The sequence below is a fragment of the Suncus etruscus genome, chromosome 6, assembly GCF_024139225.1.
Source record: "Suncus etruscus isolate mSunEtr1 chromosome 6, mSunEtr1.pri.cur, whole genome shotgun sequence".
Lineage (NCBI taxonomy): Eukaryota > Metazoa > Chordata > Mammalia > Eulipotyphla > Soricidae > Suncus > Suncus etruscus.
In genome coordinates this window covers 97829213-97849072 of record NC_064853.1, presented here as the reverse complement: position 1 = coordinate 97849072, position 19860 = coordinate 97829213, and the positions used below count along the sequence as shown (strand labels likewise).

General features: G+C 44.9%; 1 protein-coding gene across 1 annotated transcript in view; it reads right to left on the bottom strand.

The window, feature by feature from the left end:
• The window catches only part of NMNAT3 (nicotinamide nucleotide adenylyltransferase 3), a 93069-nt gene extending 82365 nt beyond the window's left edge, over positions 1 to 10704 (bottom strand). The window contains exon 1 of the mRNA XM_049775888.1: positions 10642 to 10704. The gene's annotated coding sequence lies outside the window, so the exon portion shown is untranslated. The remainder of the gene's footprint in view (positions 1 to 10641) is intronic.
• Positions 10705 to 19860: the final 9156 nt, after the last annotated feature.

The following is a 19860-nucleotide window of genomic DNA, read 5'->3' as shown; positions in this document are numbered from 1 at the left end:
CCCAAAGTCAACAACAATAGAATCAAGAGACCCAAACTACTACAAGCTAAACACAAAATGGACCTGTTATACTGGCAGTCCTGGGAGCTAGGAATGGAGGTATAGGATGCATGCAGGTTACTAGGGTGGAGGGAGCTCAACACTGGTGGTGAGAATGGCCCGAATTCACTGTCATTAAATGCCTGAAATACAACTGTGAAAGACTTGTAATTCAAAATGGTCTCAATTAAAAAATACATATATAATAAAAGAAGTCCTGGAATAGATCAGTGTTTTTCATTCTTTTTATTCCAGTGGACTTTCATAGGTCAATCTGGACACAGAAAACCACTGACTGAGACCCATAGGGCTTGCACATTGTGGCTCTGAGGATGGCAGCATCAATATTGTTAGACATGCAATGCTGCCTGCCACACAATCTCCCTGCACCAGAAACGAGGATGTGATGCAGCTATCAGGATCTCCCTAGTCCTCCAGATGGTTCTGACAATCTTTTACAAACTAGAGAGCACCTCTCAGGTCTTGATGCCTCCACCCTAAGCTCCTTCCTCCAGGCCCTCCAGCCTTCCAGACTGAGCTCAGCGAATGTAGTCAAGTAGGGGCTGGAGTGATAGCTGGGTTCAATCCCCAGCATCCATATAGTCCCCCAAGTCAGAAGCAATTTCTGAGCGCATAGTCAGGAGTAACCCCTGAGAGTCGCTGGGTGTGGTCCAAAAACCAAAAAAAAATGTAGTAAAGGTAGGGGATGGAGAGATAGCATGGAAGCAAGGCGTTTGCCTTGCATGCACAAGGACGGTGGTTCAAATCTTGGCATCCCATATGGTTCCCCAAGCCTGCCAGGGGTGATTTCTGAGTGTAGAGCCAGGAGTAACTCCTGAGCACTGCCAGGTGTGACCCAAAAACAAAAACAAAAAAATTAAAAAAAAAAAGTAGTCAAGGTAGCCAGATTGGCTGATCCAGCCCTCAAAGAAAGTCCTTTCTCTTCCCTTCCTGGCTGAGAGGGTGGGTGAAGGACCCCTCAAAGAGCAGGGCTGACTATGGATCTAAGTGATCATCCTCTAAGGTTCTCCGGTGTCTGCCTCCCTGGATCCTCAAAGCCATTAATCGGTCCCTGGAATATCCAGTGTTGGTTATCATTTCATTTTCCCACTGATTTTTGATTATCGTTGACCTCCTTCCACTCCATTACCCTTGTTAATTGAGAATTGACTCTGCGGTTACAATAAACGTTTCCTCCACCGACATGGCTACGACAGATTCATCTGAGTCCCTCGCAGCTCAGAAGCCGAAAAGGCGTTGGTGGAGATATTGATCAGACACAATTCATTTCCCCTAGAATTTATGAAATTACCACACAGAGGTCACCTATTATGCAATCATCTGTCCAAAGGCTCTGGGGTAAAAAGGAGTTTTATTTTAGCTCAAGGTAAGCCTGCACTTGGAGAAACCAGACTTTGCCAGTTCCAACCTCCTCAGGCTGCAGAGATATCTGTATTAAAAGATGCTCAATGTCCTTTACAGCTTTATAAAGCTTTGGACCTAAATAAAACCAAAAAAATAAAAATAAAAACACTTGGAAGGAATGCTCTGCCTCACTGGGTGGATGTTTTGACGAGAGAGAGAAAGATAGAGAGAGAGAGACAGACAGACAGACAGACAGACAGAGAGAGAGAGAGAGAAAGGAGGAGGAAGAGGAGAAAAAGGAGGAGGAGGAGGAGGAGGAAGAGGAGGAGGATGGGGCAAGTTTGATCAAATAATGAATTAGAAAATGGATTGTGCATGCAAAACCCCAAAGGAGACAGAATTTTCCCAAGTATGAGCTGGGGATGCTGCAGTGATTCCTTGGAAGTTGCAGATTAGATGTTTGATTAGAAAAAATGGTTCTGTTTTTTAACCCCAACATGCAGAGGAATGCCTTTGAGAAAGCCAAATCAGTACAGCCAAGCCAGAGGAAGGACAGTCACTGGCTATGCTGTTGTCCCTTGATTACTGGACTCAAGGCTGATCAGCACAGTTGACAAAGGCAGTTGAGCCACTGGGAGAGCCAGAAATGGACAAGAGATGGTATATTTTGAGGGATCTGCCCATCACCCCTCCATATTACCTGAGCTCATTCCCACCCTGCACAAACACACACACTCATTGTGGTCACTGATTTGTGGGGTCTCCAGAGTATAGGACTGTGTCTTGTCAGTTTAAGACTAAGAGCCTCCTAAATACTCAGTGTGTGAGTTTAAAAAATGCATTTTCTTACCATAAAATTTTTTGCTATTGAAAAGCAGAGGAAACCATATAATGAACTGCCACGAGCGATCGTTACCAGGTTCCACATTTACTCACCTTTTCTTCCCTGGAAATATACTAAAGCACATTATACACAACATGGCATTTTGCCTTTAAATACTTGGAGAGCCAGGGACGCTTTATAAAACAAAGCCATGCTCACAGTCACTCAACAGACCACAATGGCACCTGGTGAAACAAACAGAAGCAAACAAAAATCCCTACAGTCTGTCTTTGAGAGAAATAAAGCATCAGCACTGCCTGAGAAAGTGCAGGTGTGAATGCTCCCCCCAGGCCTCCAGAAAGTAAATGGGTCCCACCACACCCCAACTTGGCCCCCCCAGGGAGACCTCATCAGAGAGATCCCTTTCTTAAGTGTGGCATTCTTCTGGGACCTGGGGGGAACTTCAAACTCACAGGCCCACTGCATCCAAACAGAACCCTCCAGTGAGCCCATGGAGAAGTGACCCCTCTCCTGTCCTTGGGTGATCAGTTCTGTCTGGGAGTGACCACCTTGACCTGTTATGGATCAACTCTGACCCTGAAGTTATCAGACATGCTTTGAGAATCTGCCCTCTGAAGAAGGAAGGCCATGGCAGAGGTGACCCAAAGGGCTGGAGAACATGAGCACACAGCCTGAGTGTGCTGACCAGAGGTGGAATGAGCCATGGTGAGGCCACAAAATTGTCTGTAGGCACTTAATGAGGAATGTCTGGATGGAGGGAAGGCCTGGCCCCATTGTATCCACAGGCAAAGCTCAGACTAAGGGAACAGGAGCAGCCAGCTTGTCCAGCTCTACATGGTCCATGGCGAAGGACTGCTGGGAAGGGCTGTAGGATGGAGGCCTGGGCAGAAACTCCTAGCAGGTAGGCAGGGCCCACCTATAAGGCCATGAGGGGCCTGCTTCCTCCTACAGGCTAATGACATAAATATCTGTCACTTGTGCCCAGTATGAAATAGACAGATGTTTGGTGGGGCAGGTCCAGCTGGACTGTCCTATGGATAAATCAACCACTAAGCTAGAATGAGGCTTTCACTAAGCAAGGTCAGGCTAGCAGATGAGCACATCAAATGCTAAATCAGGCTGCTGAGAATGGCACTGTGGCCCCAGGGTATTCCGGGGACCTCTGTTTTGGGGGGCTGAAGAGACAACAGAGAGCTAGGGCATCTGCCTTGCACACACCGACCTAGGTTTAATTCCCAGCATCCCATATGGTCCCTGAGCACCACCAAGAGTGAAGTCTGGGTTTTGGTCTGTACCCTTGTCTTATACTAGGCCACAGGGGGGAAGTAAGCCATTGGCCTGGAAAGAAGGAAGAGCCCAGAAGGAAGAGAGTACAAAAGGTAAAGTGTTTGCCTTGCACGATGTTGACCAGATCAATTCCCATCACCATACAGTATCGTGAATGTGACCAGGAGTGATCACTGAATATAAAGCTAGGAGTAAATCCAAGTACAACTGGGTATGAATGAATACTAGAAGGAAGGAAAAAAGGAAGGAAGGAATCGAAGGGAAGAAGGAAGGAAAGAAGAGGGAAGGAAGGAGAGAGGGAGGGAGGGAAGGAGGGACTGAGGGAGACAGAGGGAGAGAGGAAGGGAGGGAAGGGTGGTAGGGAGAGTGGGAGGGAGGAAAAAGAAAGGAAGGAAGAACAAAAGAACAAAAAAACAAGATAAAAAAACAAGAAAAAATAAAGAAAAAGAAATTTGGAATTGGATTGAGGGTTAATCTACTTAAACTTAGGAAATGGTCTCACACATGTTGCAAGACTGAAAAATATTTCTCACCTCCAGTGGTACCAGACATTTCTGATTTAGAGGGAGTCATTCTGAAATCTTTGGTATCTTAAGAAACAAGTCAATTTGGTACAGGGGGAAGGCATACCTATGTATCCCCAGGACAAGGCATAGGGCAGCCAGCCTCTCAGTCCCTGAGGAGCATAAAGGGAAATGTCTTCATTCTCAAAAAGATGGCAGTCTTGAATCCTTTCTGGTTGATTCCTAAAATCCCTGTCACTCAGAGCATTTGCACGTCAGCCATCAAACCAAAATGTGCTGCCTACTTGAATAAGCAAGCAGCATCTCTGGGAGTGAGCTCTTCAACCAGCGTAACAAATATCCTCATAGACTTACTAACAATAAGTACATAAGAGAGTATATGTAGAATAGCAGTATAGCCCCCAATTTCTGACCTTCTTCCTCTTCTGTATCTCTGGGGAAAAAAGCTCAAACCAACAAGTAAATACAATGGGTGGGGACCCATAAAACCAGAGTGAATTAAATTGAAATGCTAGTACACTGGAGTCCTCAACTGCTAATAGATGTTTTGATGAAGAGCTTCCTAAATCTTTAATTAGAGATGGAGTGGTTCTATGTAAAGGCAATAACTACAAACCATTTATCACAGCACCTGAAGCTATTTCACTACAGAAATTCTTTCCCCAGTTCTCCAGGCATCAGGATAGAAAACTTGTGTTAAAAAATCCTGTATTAAAGGGGGGGGGGGCACAGAGATATCTACTGAGACACAAGTGCAAAGGAGCTGAAATGTTGCTTTCCATGAATTTTTCTTTTAAGATCATGTTTATATGCTTGAGAAGTAATGGGGGGTGTGTGTGTGTGTATGTCTGTGTGTGTTTGGGGGAATCAAGTTACAACATCAAGGAGAGAAACTACCTACCATTTATTCAGACCCTGCTATATGAAGTTGTATCACTTCACCTTTTTTGCCACTTCTAATGTGGGGAATTTGTCCCAAGTCACTGAAAAAAATAATATAGTTCTATTTCTCTGATTTAAAGCTTACCTGCCTTGCTTTTACTTAAGTTTTGATGGTTGGATAATATTTAACAAAAGTTTCCACTGCACATGCTTGGGTCTTAGACTAGCACAGAATATGGATATGGGCTGTTTTCCATTCAGTACCTTGGTGGCATTTGTGATGTTGAGGAAAGATTGTCACAGAAAACACTGCTCAATTCTGGCCTCATTATCTGAGAGAGAGGGGGAGAGGGAGGGGTTGAAGGAGAGAGAGAGAGAGAGAGAGAGAGAGAGAGAGAGAGAGAGAGAGAGAAAGAGAGAGAGAGAAAGAGAGAGAGACAGAGAGAGAGAAAGAGAGAGAGAGAGAGAAAGAGAGAGAGAGAGAGAGAGAGAGAGAGAGAGAATCTTCACAAAAGAAGGCCTCCAAAAGGCTGAAATAAAGACTGAAATTCAAACCTCTGCTGAGGACTAAGAGGGAGCTAGAGCAGGAGACAGGCCCTGAATCTCCTCTGGGCTCCAGCATGGCCTCAGCTGGTGCCACGGTTGCAGGGCCTGGCCTGGTTTAGGAAGTATTTGACAGACTTAAGCTGAGTTGTGCACCTCTAAACTGTAACCAGCGTGAAGACTGTTATTCAACTCATTTTAGGAATATTCTAAAAGTCACAGGAGAAACATGACAGAGTACCCCAAACTGAGTCCTGGTGTTTAGAGGCACTGAAGCCCTTCTGAGATCTCCCTGGCAGATGTTACAACTTCCCCCACATTTTAGCTTTCTGATCACTGGAGAATGTACTGGCCACTTGTGAAAATCCTATTCATATTAGTATTTATAGGGATTATACCCAGCAGTGTGGGTGGGAGGGCTATGTGGTGCCAGGGACAGAATTCTAGGCCTTGCACACAGTAGGCATATTCACTGCCCCTTCAGCTACCTTCCTAGCTGGCCGTCCAGTCTTCATGTTCATAAGGAAGCCATGAACCAGGCCTTCATCGCATGCCCACTCTTTTCCTGTCCATAAAGTTTCATATGAGCAATCTGCCATGATCTTCAGAGTTCCTTCTGCATGTGTGTTTCTTCTTGGATACTGCTCCATTCAGTATTCTGTCTCTGCCCTTCTGGACATCAGCGGTGGTGAGTTTGGCCCTTGGCTACACTGTGAGAACATCCAAGCTGACTTACAGCAGAGCCTATGGGGATAATCAGAGAGGAGAAAACTCATACCCTCTTAGGTAAACTTCATTCCTAGAAAGGGCCCCCATACTTCTTATACCATGTCTGAACTGGGGAGCAGTTCACTCTGTGATGCAGTGTCAGGGTACTCAAGGAAATTCAAGGTAGCCAGGAAGGGGCTGTATAAACTTTAGAGGGTTAAATCCCAGAGCCCCTGAACTCCCCTCTTGAGTACAATTACTGCCTGAGAACACACTCTGCGGAAGGTTCCCTTTGGCAGCAGAAAGCACCTGAATTGATAGGATAATGGCATGCAATGATCTTCAAAGTTCTAGAAAATAAATGAATCTCAGCCTCCAATCAACACTTTCAGGCTGCTCAGGCTCTTGGGGGTTACAGACTGTATTTCTGCATCAGCCCCACCTTCTGGCAGCTGAGTCAATTTATAATTTGATTCTGTGTGTTTATGTGCTTCATTCGATCTTTATTCATAATTCGCCTCAGGAATCTAGGGCTGCATAGAGAATGGTACTTTCCTTGCTTTATGTTCTGATACCCAAGACCCTACCAGCAGAAATATTGGAAGGGAAGGAGAGAGAGGACCATGTGTCATATTCCCAGCTGGGGGCCCAGTAAACTTTGGTATCAAAAATGGAAGGGTCCTGGCATCATAGAACTGGTAACTCCATGTTTTCTGGAGAAAATCCTGCCTGGCAAGGTGTCCATAAGACATTGGCAAAACAGGTTCCATTTAGAAAAGTTTCCTGATTGCAGAGGTCTCTCCACAGCTGCTCTGGAATCCAGTTTAGGGGAGAGCCAGCACTGGCCAGAGAAGGGGCATCAGGGAGACCCAGAGATGGCATTCCTAGGTGGAAGAACAGACAGCTCCACCCTGTTCTAAGTTCAGCATCAAGCACCGGAGTCCCACAGAATGCCCTTTTGTTCCTTTTTGTTCCTGGATAGGTGTTATGGGTCCGAGTGTGCAAAAGACTGGCCAGACATTTATGAGACCATTGTAGTTTGGTAAATTCTGTCAGAACTGTGGCTTCCTTGTAAAATGGAATCTGGGATCTATCTGTCTGTCTTTATCCTGGAGCTGTGACAAATGAGCACAGACAGACACTGGTCAGAATGAACCACTTCATTTAAAAGCTTCGACAGCCCAAAGTGGTTGCACATAGATGCATGCAAGATTTATCTCAATGATTAAAGACCTGAACTTGAAAGGCATATAAATTATAATTTTGCCATTTTTCTCCCTCTCTTAAGGTTTCACACAAATTCTTTAAGTAATGAAATAAAAGCACACAAAACTGCTCCCTTGCACCTAGCAGTCTGCTTAGTGTCTGCAGAGAGCCAGGGTGTGACTGAGTTTAGGGTCTGTCCCCAGCTCAGCCTGAATCATCCTTTCCCACCTCCTGTGGAAAGAACTAGAGGGTCAGTAACTAGGCTGACACAGCACTGAGCACCATCCTTCATATGCTGATAGGTGCTTAGTACTCATACTGACAACACCCAGAGTTAGAAAAATTTATAGATGCAGCAATGTCCATTTTACAGATATGAAAACTGAGCTTTAGTGTTTCTGGCATTCCCTGTGGGTGCTTTTTATCAGTCTCCAAAGCCTACTGTTTATTTCTCACTTACTCAGTAAGGACATCATTAAAATAATCAGTTCTCTTTCGCCATCTGCAACCTTCTTTTTGTTGTTGTTTTGTTCTGAGGGCTATACCCAGCGGTGCTCAGGGCTTACTTCTGGCTCTGCTCAAGGATCACTCCTGGTGGGGCTCAAGTGACCAGATAGACTGCCAGGCACTATACTATACCATATCTCCAGGACTTACATATTTAAAAAATATTATTATTATTTCATGATTTATAAAATTATTCTTAATAGAGGCATACATTTCCCAACACCAATCCCATCACCAGTGTCATCTTTCCTCCACCAATGTCCTCAGATTTTCTCCCACCCCCAGCCTGCCTCTATGGCAGGCAGGTTTTTAAAATTTCTTTTTAGTTAGGTACTGTGGTTTGTTCTTGATAGGATTTTAAGCATAGCTCATTCTAGCTACACTACCCTCCGCCTTAAGTCTTTCTTTATACCTCCACATTGGGCCATCTGCTTTATGGGCTTATGTGCATTCACCTTGGGCTCAGTGCAATGGGGTACAGGGCTCTCAGCACTATCAAACAGCTTTTTGGGAGAAGAGATCAACCAATAGCAGAACCACCCTGACAAGGGTGAGACATATCCAGGTACTATCATTGTATATTTTCTGGACCCAAATTTGCTCACTCTAGACTTATTTGGGTTTTTCTTTGGCCTACATATTTTTTCAAAGGTACTCTAACTCCCAGAGCCTCCTGTCAGTGTGGTGGCCCAGCACCCTTTATCACATAGAAAACACCTTTCTCCAGCCAGGGCTGAGGCTTCCTGGCACAACCACTATCCCAGATAATGCCACCCCCTTGCTATCAACCAGTTGGAGCCTCTGAGCCTCCACTCACCCTGCCTTCCTCTGCCAGCCTGGTTTTACCCTTTTGTTTTGTTTTGTTGTGTTGTGTTTTGAGGTCACATCTTAGATCTTTCTAAGACATACACCTGGTGCTCAAGGCTTCATCTTGCTCTGCACACAGAGGTCACTCCTGGCAGGACTTGGAATTATATATACAATTACAGAGATCAAACCTGGGGTGGCTGCATGCAAGGCAGGCATTCAACTTGCTGTCCTGTCTCTCTGGCCATGGTTTGACCATTTTTTTTTTTTTTTTGCCCAGAATGCACTCTCACAGTTCTAGCAGAAGTAGTACTAACCTCCCACACATCAGGGACATTAACTCATGAACGTCTTCATGAATACCAACAATAATTCACAACATTAACATATGCGACATTAATCATGTAGCTGTTCATTCATTCATTAACTACAGGCCAATGGCCAGACCAACTCAATCACAGGCATAGTCACAGCTAGGAAGAGACAAGGCAGGCTGCCTCATCTCCCCGGGGGGGGGGGCTACCCGGACAGAGCTGCACACACTCTCCCACTTACCCTTTTTCTCCCACACCTTTCCTCACAGGGGTCCTCAAACTTTTTAAACAGGGGGCCAGTTCACTGTCCCTCAGACCATTGGAGGGTCTGACTATAGTAAAAACAAAACTTATGAACGAATTCTTATGCACACCGCATATATCTTATTTTGCAATGAAGAAACAAAACAGATACAAATACAATTTGTGGCCCGAGGGCCATAGTTTGAGGACCACTGCAACATTACACTTCTCACTACTAGCCACAAGCTGTGCCAGGTCCCACATCATTATCATTCTCTGGGTCTCCCGCATGTTGCCATAGAGCCAATATCAATCTCAAGTCTATAACCAATGGGGATGATTGGCCCAAGCTAGGATCAGAGTCAATAAGACATAGTAAGCAGGGCCCAGGAGAGAGCTCAGGGCCAAGGGGAACAGGCTTCAACTGCACAAGACCACAAGTTGAGCCTCAGCACTGCCTGTTCCACCAGCAAGCAGTGCCAGCCAGGTGTAGTCCTGAAAGTATGACCAAGGTGGCTCCTGCAGCACTGTGCTTAGTAGCATTGCAATATCTGGGCTTTCAGATCCAAGGGGTGTGTGTGTGTGTGTGTGTGTGTGTGTGTGTGTGTGTGTGTGTGTGTGTGTGTGTGTGTGTGTGTGTGTGTATTGAGTTTCTGTGGGAGATATCACTAGTGAAAGGGAGAGCTATTGTATAGTTTGGGAGCTTTATAGTTGGGAGCTTTAAGTTCTAGGGCCACTAAACTGGCTCACACCAGATCAAAGGCAGGGGTGTTTTCTGGGGAGTTGCTTCTGGACTCCAGAGCACCAAATTGGGGGGCGGAAGGGGGAAGGCCTGCAACTGCCTGTTGCTTCCACTGACTGGGAAGGCTGGCAGGTGACCTGTCCCGATTTCCACTGGAAACCTGCAGAGCAGCGCTGAATGGAAGCGGCTCAGTGCCTGAAGGTCGAAGGAGCGAAGCAGCAATGGTTCTGGGAGGCCAGAAAGCGGGCGGGGCGAGGGGCAGCCGAGTCCAGAAGTCTTCACCTTCCTCCACTGGCTGCTCACGGGCAGCCTGGCCAGCCCCGTCCCACCGTCCTTCCTCTCCTCGCTCGAGCCAGTCGCGTTCCCCGCCAGCCTGCGACGCGTTCGCCTTCTGCGAGCTCGGAGCCGGCCCAAAGCTGTCAAAGCTGTCGCTTTGCAAAGCGCTGCGAGCGCCGCCTAGAGCAGCTCAGCGCCCCGGCCTCGGGGCGAGGGCGCAGGCGGACGGCGCTCTAGGCTCTTCCGAGCGGCCTCCACACCCAGCCTTACTTGTGCCCGGGAACGGAACTCGGCTCTGGGCGGCAGCAGCGGGCCCAGCGGGGGAGGCCGGCGTCAGCCCCTGGAAGCGCTTACCTGCGCGTCGCGGGCCACTCGGAAGGACGCAAGGGCACTGCGGGACGAGCCGCGGGACCGGACGGAGACCTGCCTTAGGCCCCGCCCTATAGGGGCGTGTCCTGTAGTGGTCACGCCCACCAAGCGAGGCCATATGGGGCCATATGGTAATTGGAGGCCCCGCCCTACCTCCAAGCCCCGCCCACTGCACGCCCCCGTCGACTCCCATTCACCCCTCCCTCCTGAATACTTGTTAGCCGGTTTAAGCTTTGTGTTAGGCTCTATTTTGTAGTCGTTCTTATTTCTACTACTTTTACTTTCTTTTTTAGAATGGTAGAATAAAAATAAACATATGCCACAGAGAATCAGAGTGGGTTTTTTGTTTTCTTTTTTTGTTTTGTTTTTCTTTTTGTACAAAGAGATCTACGTTGCTAGAGTGAAAACAACTCACACACAGTTTTAGGTATTAGTTTTAGGGCATCCTTTAGTTGCTGGTTGGTCACTACCTTGTCGCAAAAAAAAAAAAAAAAGAAAAAGAAAAAGAAAAGAAAAAGAAAAATCAAGCTTTCATCGCGATTTCTTGATTTATTTATTGACTTTCTGTCATGTTAGATGAGGGTTTACTCTCTTCCTGTGCCCCTGGGTTCCTTCTCTTGACATATTTATACTTCTGTTCTCAGGTTCTTGCCTTGGTGAGCTCTGAGAATTCAAACCAAAGTGAATGAAGGATTTCTGGGACCTCATCCATTAAGATTGGGGAAAGGAAGAGAAAATGCTCTTTCCAAAGGCCCTACAGAATTAAGGCTGGCAAGAGAATATTTATGTAAGAGAAAAGCAATCACAAAATCCTGATGCATTGGAAACTTAGGTCCTTCCCTCTTGCCTGAGATCTTCCATTTACTTCCTGAATATGATTCCCTATTGTGATCTGGCCTCCTCTCCCCACCCATGAGTTAGTTCCCCAGCCTTCCCAAGGCCCAAGGGACCCCAAGGTTAGGAATCTGCAGTTTCTCCCAAGAGGAATTCCTAATGGAGTGAACTGAATTGTGTGAAACAGAGAGATGCCAAGGATGGTATCAAGGTTTTATAACTGCTGCACTAAAACTCCAGTGTTTCTTGGTACTGATGACAAGTTCTCACCATGGTATGCAGAATATTTCATAAAGCTCTCCCTGATCCCTGCCATCACCAGATCTTTACAGCATGCACCTGAGTTGGTCCCATCTTTCAAGAAGCCTCATTCTTGTTCCTCATATGTAAGCCTCAGGGCATTAACAAGGCCAGGTGACAAGACTGGAACCTGTGTTTTCTATCCATGGCGTTCTTCTTCTCTATTAAACTTCCTCTTCTCTACTGAACTCAGCCTTCCTTCTCTTTTCCTCTCACCTCTTTCCTTTGTCCAATACCTAAAAAGCAGGAACTTAGGGTATAAAATAGAGCTTTTGCACAGGGTGATCTTGAGTCAAGTCACCTGACCTCTGCAAGCCTTCCTTCCCTTCTCTGAATCATATATATTTGTTTGTTTCCGGGCCACACCCATTTGATGCTCAGGGGTTACTCCTGGCTAAGCGCTCAGAAGTTGCCCCTGGCTTGGGGGAACCATATGACATGCCTGGGGATCAAACTGCGGTCCTTCCTTGACTAGCGCTTGCAAGGCAGACACCATACCTCTAGTGCCACCTCACCGGCCCCACCCTTCTCTGAATCTTGGAGGAGATAATTTCATCTTTTGGGGGGAGGACTCAGTGGCCATAGAGGAATAAGTAGGAGATGATGTTTTTGTGCACATGGAAAAAAGATCTTTTGTGGGGGGCTTTATGCTTTCGATTTTTAAAACAACATTTTAGAAATGTGAAATACTGGTCAAATGTATTGTTCTTTTTAAAATAGCACTTAGATTTTCTCTTAGCGTTAGAAGGACCCTTCCTACTCTGAGATCAATTTAAAAATTTTTTCCCCAAGGAGAATTGTACTTGGCTGTTTCCCAAATTGATAATGCCAGTTTGGTTTCATGGTTTGTGTCATGCAAAGAGGTAAAGTCTTATTTGTGTGTAGAGTGCTGGTGTTCTGGGCTGAATTAAAATCACTCTGAACCCATGCCCTGAGTCCAGGAAGAAGAAGCTGGCAACATGGAAACTAAACCAGATGGGAGAATGGGCTTCTCCAAGGGGCATAAGTCTTTCCTTGGGATAGAATAGAACAAGCCATCATCCAGAGCACAGAGTAGTGCCTCCTAGTGGTGAAAAGTCAGAACCTCCCATACTAGCCTGGTTTTACCTAACAAGTTGAAGAGGATCAATGTTTTGAGAAATTGATTTTGTGAATGCAACTAATCACTAATATTTTAGAAAGTGGACTCTTTCAACAATAGCCTGTGCTTTGCTTAAAGGAATTGCTGGCTCATGGGTATCATGGGATTGCATATACGGACCCTCCTGATTAGTGAGTTTCATTTCTCCTTAATCCTAGTAGTCATTATAACTCATGATAGGTGGCAGGCAGGATGCTGCCTCAGAAAGGAGGAAGAGTTTACACCTAGGATGTTTTTTTGTTTTTGTTTTTTGGTTTTTGGGTCACACCTGGCAGCACTCAGGGTTACTCCTGGATCTATGCTCAGAAATTGCTCCTAGCAGGCATGGGGGACTATATGGATTCGAACCATCATCCTTCTGCATGCAAGTGCAAATGCCTTACATCCATGCTATCTCTCTGGCCCCACACCGAGGATGTTTTGGAGTGGGTTCTTCATAGACATATCCTGAGGTATGAATTCAAGTGCAAGAAATTTATTTGGGACATACAAGAGAACATGGCATGTGAGTGGAATGCAGGCAAGAAAAGGCAGTTAAGCAGAAGATATATTGTGAAAGAATTTCAATTGACCAACACAAGTGAACTTTCACACATGCAGCCTCAAGAGAACAGAATGTAAAAACAAGAAGACTGATTCTAGAAAATGCTGCTTTTCATAGACAACATTTTATCTCCTGATCAATGAATGTGCATTTGGATATCTTACTCCACACTCAACCCAGTGAACTTCCTGCTGAACTCTGGGTCCTCTTTCTCCCTTTTCATTTCTTGCCCATGACTACTCGGCCCACTCCATCCCTGTAGCTTACTAAAGTAAGCAGTTCCTGAAAATTACCATTCCTCGATATTTCTAAATAAACAAATTTTTTGATAACTGGAAGATGGCCTCCACTTTTCCTCCTTATTTAGTTTGATGCATCATTAAAATCAGACTCATAATAAGTAATCGGGAGCATGATCCTCAGGGAAAACTCACTAAGCAGCATAAAGATCATATTTCATAGTTATCTCATCCGAGAGGCTTGGTGTCGGGACAGGGTTTTCTAACAGGGAAAAGGCCAAACTTTCCAATTAGCTCTTTTTGAACATCTCACAAACTTTTCCTAGGCACAGAATTATGACTACTAAGCAAGCTCAAACTTTAATACTGTTCCACTGCTTGCTTTCTATTACTCTGAAATGTTTCTGTAGAAGCATTTGGGACTGTAATTGGTGTAACTATGGGGACTGTCACTATACCAGCCTAGTGGTATATCCTGGGGACCTTCTGGCTTTGGGACCAATTGTGAAGGTTCTAGGTCTAGGTCAGTGTCTGTCTTTGGATGAGCCCATAACCAGGATTTGCTGGGAAAGTCAAATTTCAGCTGAGTGAAAATAAAGGCAAAAATCAAGTGGGTGGACCTGAGAGATAGTACAGTGGGTAAGTGAGTAAGGCACTTGCCTTGCACACAATTGAATCAGGTTCCACTATACAGGCCTCTGAGCACTGCCAGGAGTGATCCTTGAACACTGCCTGATGTGACCAGGCATGTATCCTCACAAACTCATGAAAAATGGAAATGGTGGACTTTCAATAATAACAAAGAGGTCAGACATTTGAATGATGTGCAAGTACTTCAGAAGGGGCTTCTTTTTTTTTTTTGTTTTTTTTTTTTTTTTTTTTTTTTTTTTTTTGTTTTTGGGTCACACCCGGCAGCACTCAGGGGTTACTCCTGGCTTCATGCTCAGAAAATCGCTCCTGGCTGACTTGGGGGGACCATATGGGACGCCGGATTCGAACCAATGACCTTCTGCATGAAAGGCAAATGCCTTACCCTCCATGCTATCTCTCCGGCCCCAGAAGGGGCTTTCTTACAAATAACAAGCAGATTACACCAATCTGAATCACTCTTAGGTGGCTGCTGAAGTAGCCTCTGCTAAAAGTCATCATTTGGTTGATCATCTTAAATCATGAAAACAGTTGCTTACATTCCCCTCACAGAAGCCCTCAGTTACTTTCACAACAAATAGGGTAAAATCTTGAGTACTTTCTAGAAGTCTCCAAGATCCTTTCAGAATTTGCCAACAACCACCATATACCCTCTGGATCCTTTGTCTTATATCTGTGCCTTCAGCTAGGCTGTCTGCAACCCAGAGCCTCATATTTCTGTCCTCATTGATTGTAACAGCATACTCTCCTTTCTTACAAGGCAACTTGGCAACTCCATGATCTTGTCTAATAGGCCATGTTACCTAAAAAAATAAACTCCCAGGCGTGGTCAGATGGGGAGGAGGGAGATTTTGGACATTGGTGATGGGAATGTTGCACTGGTGATGAGTGGTGTTCTTTACATGACTGAAACTCAAACGCAATCATGTATGTAATCAAGGTGTTTAAATAAAATATTAAAAAAAAACTCCCCTACCCTTACAATGGATATATACATATCACTCACACCCAGAAGCACTCAGGGGTTACTCCTGGATCTGCACTCAAAAATTGCTACTGGCAGGTTCAGGGACCATGTGGGGATACCGGAAATCAAACTGGGATCTGTCCTGGGTTGGCCAAGTGCAAGGCAAACCTCTGGCCCCCACATTGGGATATATATTTTAACTCATTGTCTCCTTAAGCATAAGATTTTTTAAAAATGGTAATTTTATTATCTATTTTGTTTTCTATAGATTTAAAATAGTGCCTGACACCTGTTGGTAGTCAGTAAATGTTTGTGGAGTGAATGTGGGCATGGAGTAAATAAAAAGTATAAATAAAATTAGTAAATAAAGAGCTCAAAAGAACCTCTGATACAGAGAGAAAAATTCAAATGTAATATAGTTAAGATACACAATATAATTTGATTTGTAATTACAGTTGAGTTTGAGTTGAAGACTTTGACTCTTTTATATTTGACCCAAAGTCTGTGTTTAAATATTTAAGAAAAGGTTAGCTTGAAAGGCTACATAGTCCTTTCAAATTTGTAAAAATGAAAAAGGTTCCCCTTGTCCTTTAATAATTCACAATAGTGTTCTGTGACTTACACAGGCATTTAGGGCCAAAGATGGTGACTGCTAACCTGCAAATAGATGCCTTGATCAAATATTTAAGATCCCACTGTTTTTCATTTTCTGCATATTTTACATTCTTGCTTCTCACTTTTTACCAAAAATCTGATCCATTCTATAGCTTCACAGCTCACACACTAAAGTTAATAGAAAATTTTCATGGATTATTAAATGCTGATAAGCAATGTGCTCTTGTTAGAACATAAGGCCAAACTAGGGCCACTTTGAGTTCTAGACAAAGTACTTTTCCTAGCAGACTATGAATATTACAAAGTCCTCTGCCCTGTAAGGCACATATACCTGCCTGCTACACAAGTTGCTTCAACTTGAAAACAAAAAATACCCCCAAATAGAATTTTGGGATATACAGATAGAGATGGTCTAAAAGCAAAACCAGGGCTGGAGAAATAGTAGTACAGCAGATAGGATGTCTGCCTTGCAAGATGGCCAACCTGAGTCAATACCTAGATCTTAATTTAGTCCCTTTAAGTTTCATTCTGAGCACGGCAGTAGCCCTGAGCACAGCAGTAAACCATGAGCACAGAGTCAAGAGCTCCACTGGATGTGCCCCACCAACACCAAAAGAAAACAAATAGAGCCAGAGAGATAGTGTAGCATGTAAGGCGACTTGCCTTGCATGCAGGTCAATCTCAGATTGATCCCAAGTAATAGAAGGGTTCTGTGATCACTAGAGTACAGAGGCCGAGAGTAAACCCTAGCACTGTCAGTATATCTCAAACCAGAACAATAAATAAGTAAAAAGCAAGAATCAATGAAAACATAAATTTACAATTTAGTCCTTAAAAAACTATAACAAGAAGACTCTGAATAGTGCCTGCCTATTTCTGAAAGCACTGAGTCTGTGATAACCCTCCTGCCCTCCCAGGAGAGAGAGTACAGATAGTACAGATAGGATTTGGTTGGTCTCTCCCTGGGTTCATTGTCTATAGAAGCACTTCTCCACCTATCCCTGACTATGACCCCCTGAGTGGTTGGTTGCTCCTCAGGTGGCCATGTTCCCACATGTCTCTGTGATGCTGATGATTAGATTTTGGCAGTGGGGAAGGATGAGAATTACGTTTGCAGCAAGGGAAAAATTTGCTTCTAATTTGCTTCTGTCTCAGAAAATCTAGCTGGAAAGGACCCCCTGAAGTTTGGGGGGGGAATTGTGAAGGGCCTATACTAGCTATGGTCAGGGCTTACTCCTGACTCTACAATCAAGGATAACTCCTAGCAAGGCTTTGGGGATCTTACAGGGAGTGAGGATGGAACCTGGGTTGATTGTGTGTAAAGCAAGTGTTTTATCTTTTCTATTATCTCTCTCTGGCTCAACCTCTCAGTTCTTTTTTGATTTTTGGGCCATACTTGGTGGTGCTCATTTACTCCTGGCTCTATACTAAGGGATTATTCTTGGCGGGGCACAGGGGGACATTATGCCTGAAACAGAAGACATATCAGCCATGAGCAAGGCAATTGCCTTACCTTATGTACTCTTGCTCTGGCCCAAACTCTGAGTTTTTGCATCCTTGCCACAAAAGCCCAATGAGTCCTGTCTCTGCATCCTTCTCTCCCTTGCCTGGCCCTGCCAATGCCTGTCGCAATTCTTTGCTCTAGGGTCTCCCTGGCACCATAAGCAATGAATGACAATCGTGAATGAGTGAAGGTGAGATGGATGGCTCCAATGAAAAAGAGCAAGAGGAATGAAACAGCTGGGGAAAAAACACAAATCGAATAAAGACAATTCAGAACTAGCTACTGAGTCACTTAGGGATGACAGGATCTTGTCTAGCCCTGGGGAGGCTCTTGATTGAGAAATCACTGGCTTCATCTAATGCACAGGAGTTGAGTCTGACCAATCCTCCAGCAGCCATTCTTTACCCTGAGCTATGGCTTTGTGTTTAAGTCCTGGATTTTCCTGGAAGGCTGATATGCTTAGGGTTCAGAAAGCACAGATGAGAGGTACAAGCTTTCGGACCTCAGACTGCAAGCAGGCATCACCTGCACTGCTATGAGCCTTCCTCTGACCTTTCAATGGCTGTACACTTTACCCCATCACTTCTATTTCTCAAACCTGAAGAGAAAGTGCAGAAGAGTACCTAAGTTAAAGCTCAGTGTCCTTTGGGGTAGAAGAGGGCAGTGAACTGAAGTCACCCAGGCCAGAACCTAGTGACTTAGAGACCTGCTTCCTGGGCCATTTCTAAGCCTGTAGTAAGGCACAATGTGACAATCATAGTGGCTGGAGAAGATGAGGATGTTATCTTTGCAGTTACAGGCAAGTGAAGCTTGGTAGTGGGATAACCATCCCCACTAACACATCTCAGTGGCTGTTACAGAAACAAGGATCTGTTCCCTCAGGCTCTCCATTCCCTGTGGATCAACATGTGCTCTGCTCCCCTCCATGATGCCACTGGACTCTTGGGGTCATTACCTGTTGGTAGAGAGGACAAAGATAACCAGAGCCTCAGCTGACTCTTAACACTTGTGTGCAAAAGTGAAGTGTTCTTTCAACCGTGTTTTGTGAAACTAACAAGTCATAAGCCACACTGTACATAAGCACTGGTATTCTCCATGTGGAGTTTATTGAGGACATCTCTAATTTGGAGCATCTACTTTTGGGGTGTAGAAGTGTTGGGGAAGCTATAGCTACAGCTGTTGGGGAAGTAGAAGGTGGGTCTCTCCATGGGTTTGGCTGAGGGCCCAAAACTGCTTCAATGTTCACTTCTGTTTAGGCAACCTTGAACACATTGCCTAAGCTTGCTAAACCCCCAATGGTCATGGGGATATTCAACAATAAAGACTATGGTGACATGACATTGAATTCAGTGAGGGTAAGTTACCTGCCCCCATGGGACACCTATTATGATTAAACTGTTCATGCCTGCCTGAGATGATTCAAAAGATTCAGAAAAATAGGTAAAAATAAATAACATTAAGCAATGTCTTGCCAGGGCAAGACAACCAGTGTGACAACGTTGGCATATTTCCTTCAAAAGATGAAAGCTGGTTATTTTTATAGCCAGCTCCCCAGATCCCCACAGATGGATGGGAGGGGGAACTTAAAAGTTTTCTGGGGCCTGAGAGGTGGCGCTAGAGGTAAGGCATCTGCCTAGCAAGCACTAGCCTAGGATGGACCTCGATTTCATCCCTTGGTGTCCCATATGGTCCCCCAAGCCAGGGGCGATTTCTGAGCACCTAGCCAGGAGTAACTCCTGAGTGTCAAAAGGGTGTGGCTTAAAAAAAAAAACAAAAAAAGTTTTCTGGGTTCTCAGCCTATTAATAAAATAAGTGTTTCAGTCTATGGTTGAAAGGGGAAAGAAAGAAAATTTGGGTTCTGGGCACTGGGAAAGAAAGGATGGAAGTGCAATGAGAGGATAAAAAGAGAAAAGAAAGAGAATGGAGAGAATGGGTATAGAGGGTGACCAGAACACAGTAAAGGATGCAAGTAAGACTTAGATAAAGGCTGGCCCAAGAGTCACAATGGCAGAAGCCTCTTGGATGCAAGAAGTCAGCCTCTGCTCAGTCCCATTTCCCAGGCCACCTCAGATGGAAATGAAATTGGCACTAAGCATTTTTCTGCCTCTGTCACAGCCTCTGCTTCATATGCAAGGGATGGAGGCTGAGTATAGGGGCTTTCCTGAGATAGGGAGAGGGGCTTAGGGAGCAGTAGAGGTTTCAGGACTGTGCTGCTGCCATGAGAACTGAATAAAGAGGATGATGAGGCATGGGACCAGCCCTAGAGAAACTTTTATTCTGGGCAAGCCAGAAGTGGGTCCCGGCATTTCTTAGACTTAACAATTGAGTTCTAATTGGCTGTTTAAGAATCAGATACTTGATATGCTTCTGAGAACAAGCAGAGCCCAACAGCTCTAGTGCTGGCAGGGAGCT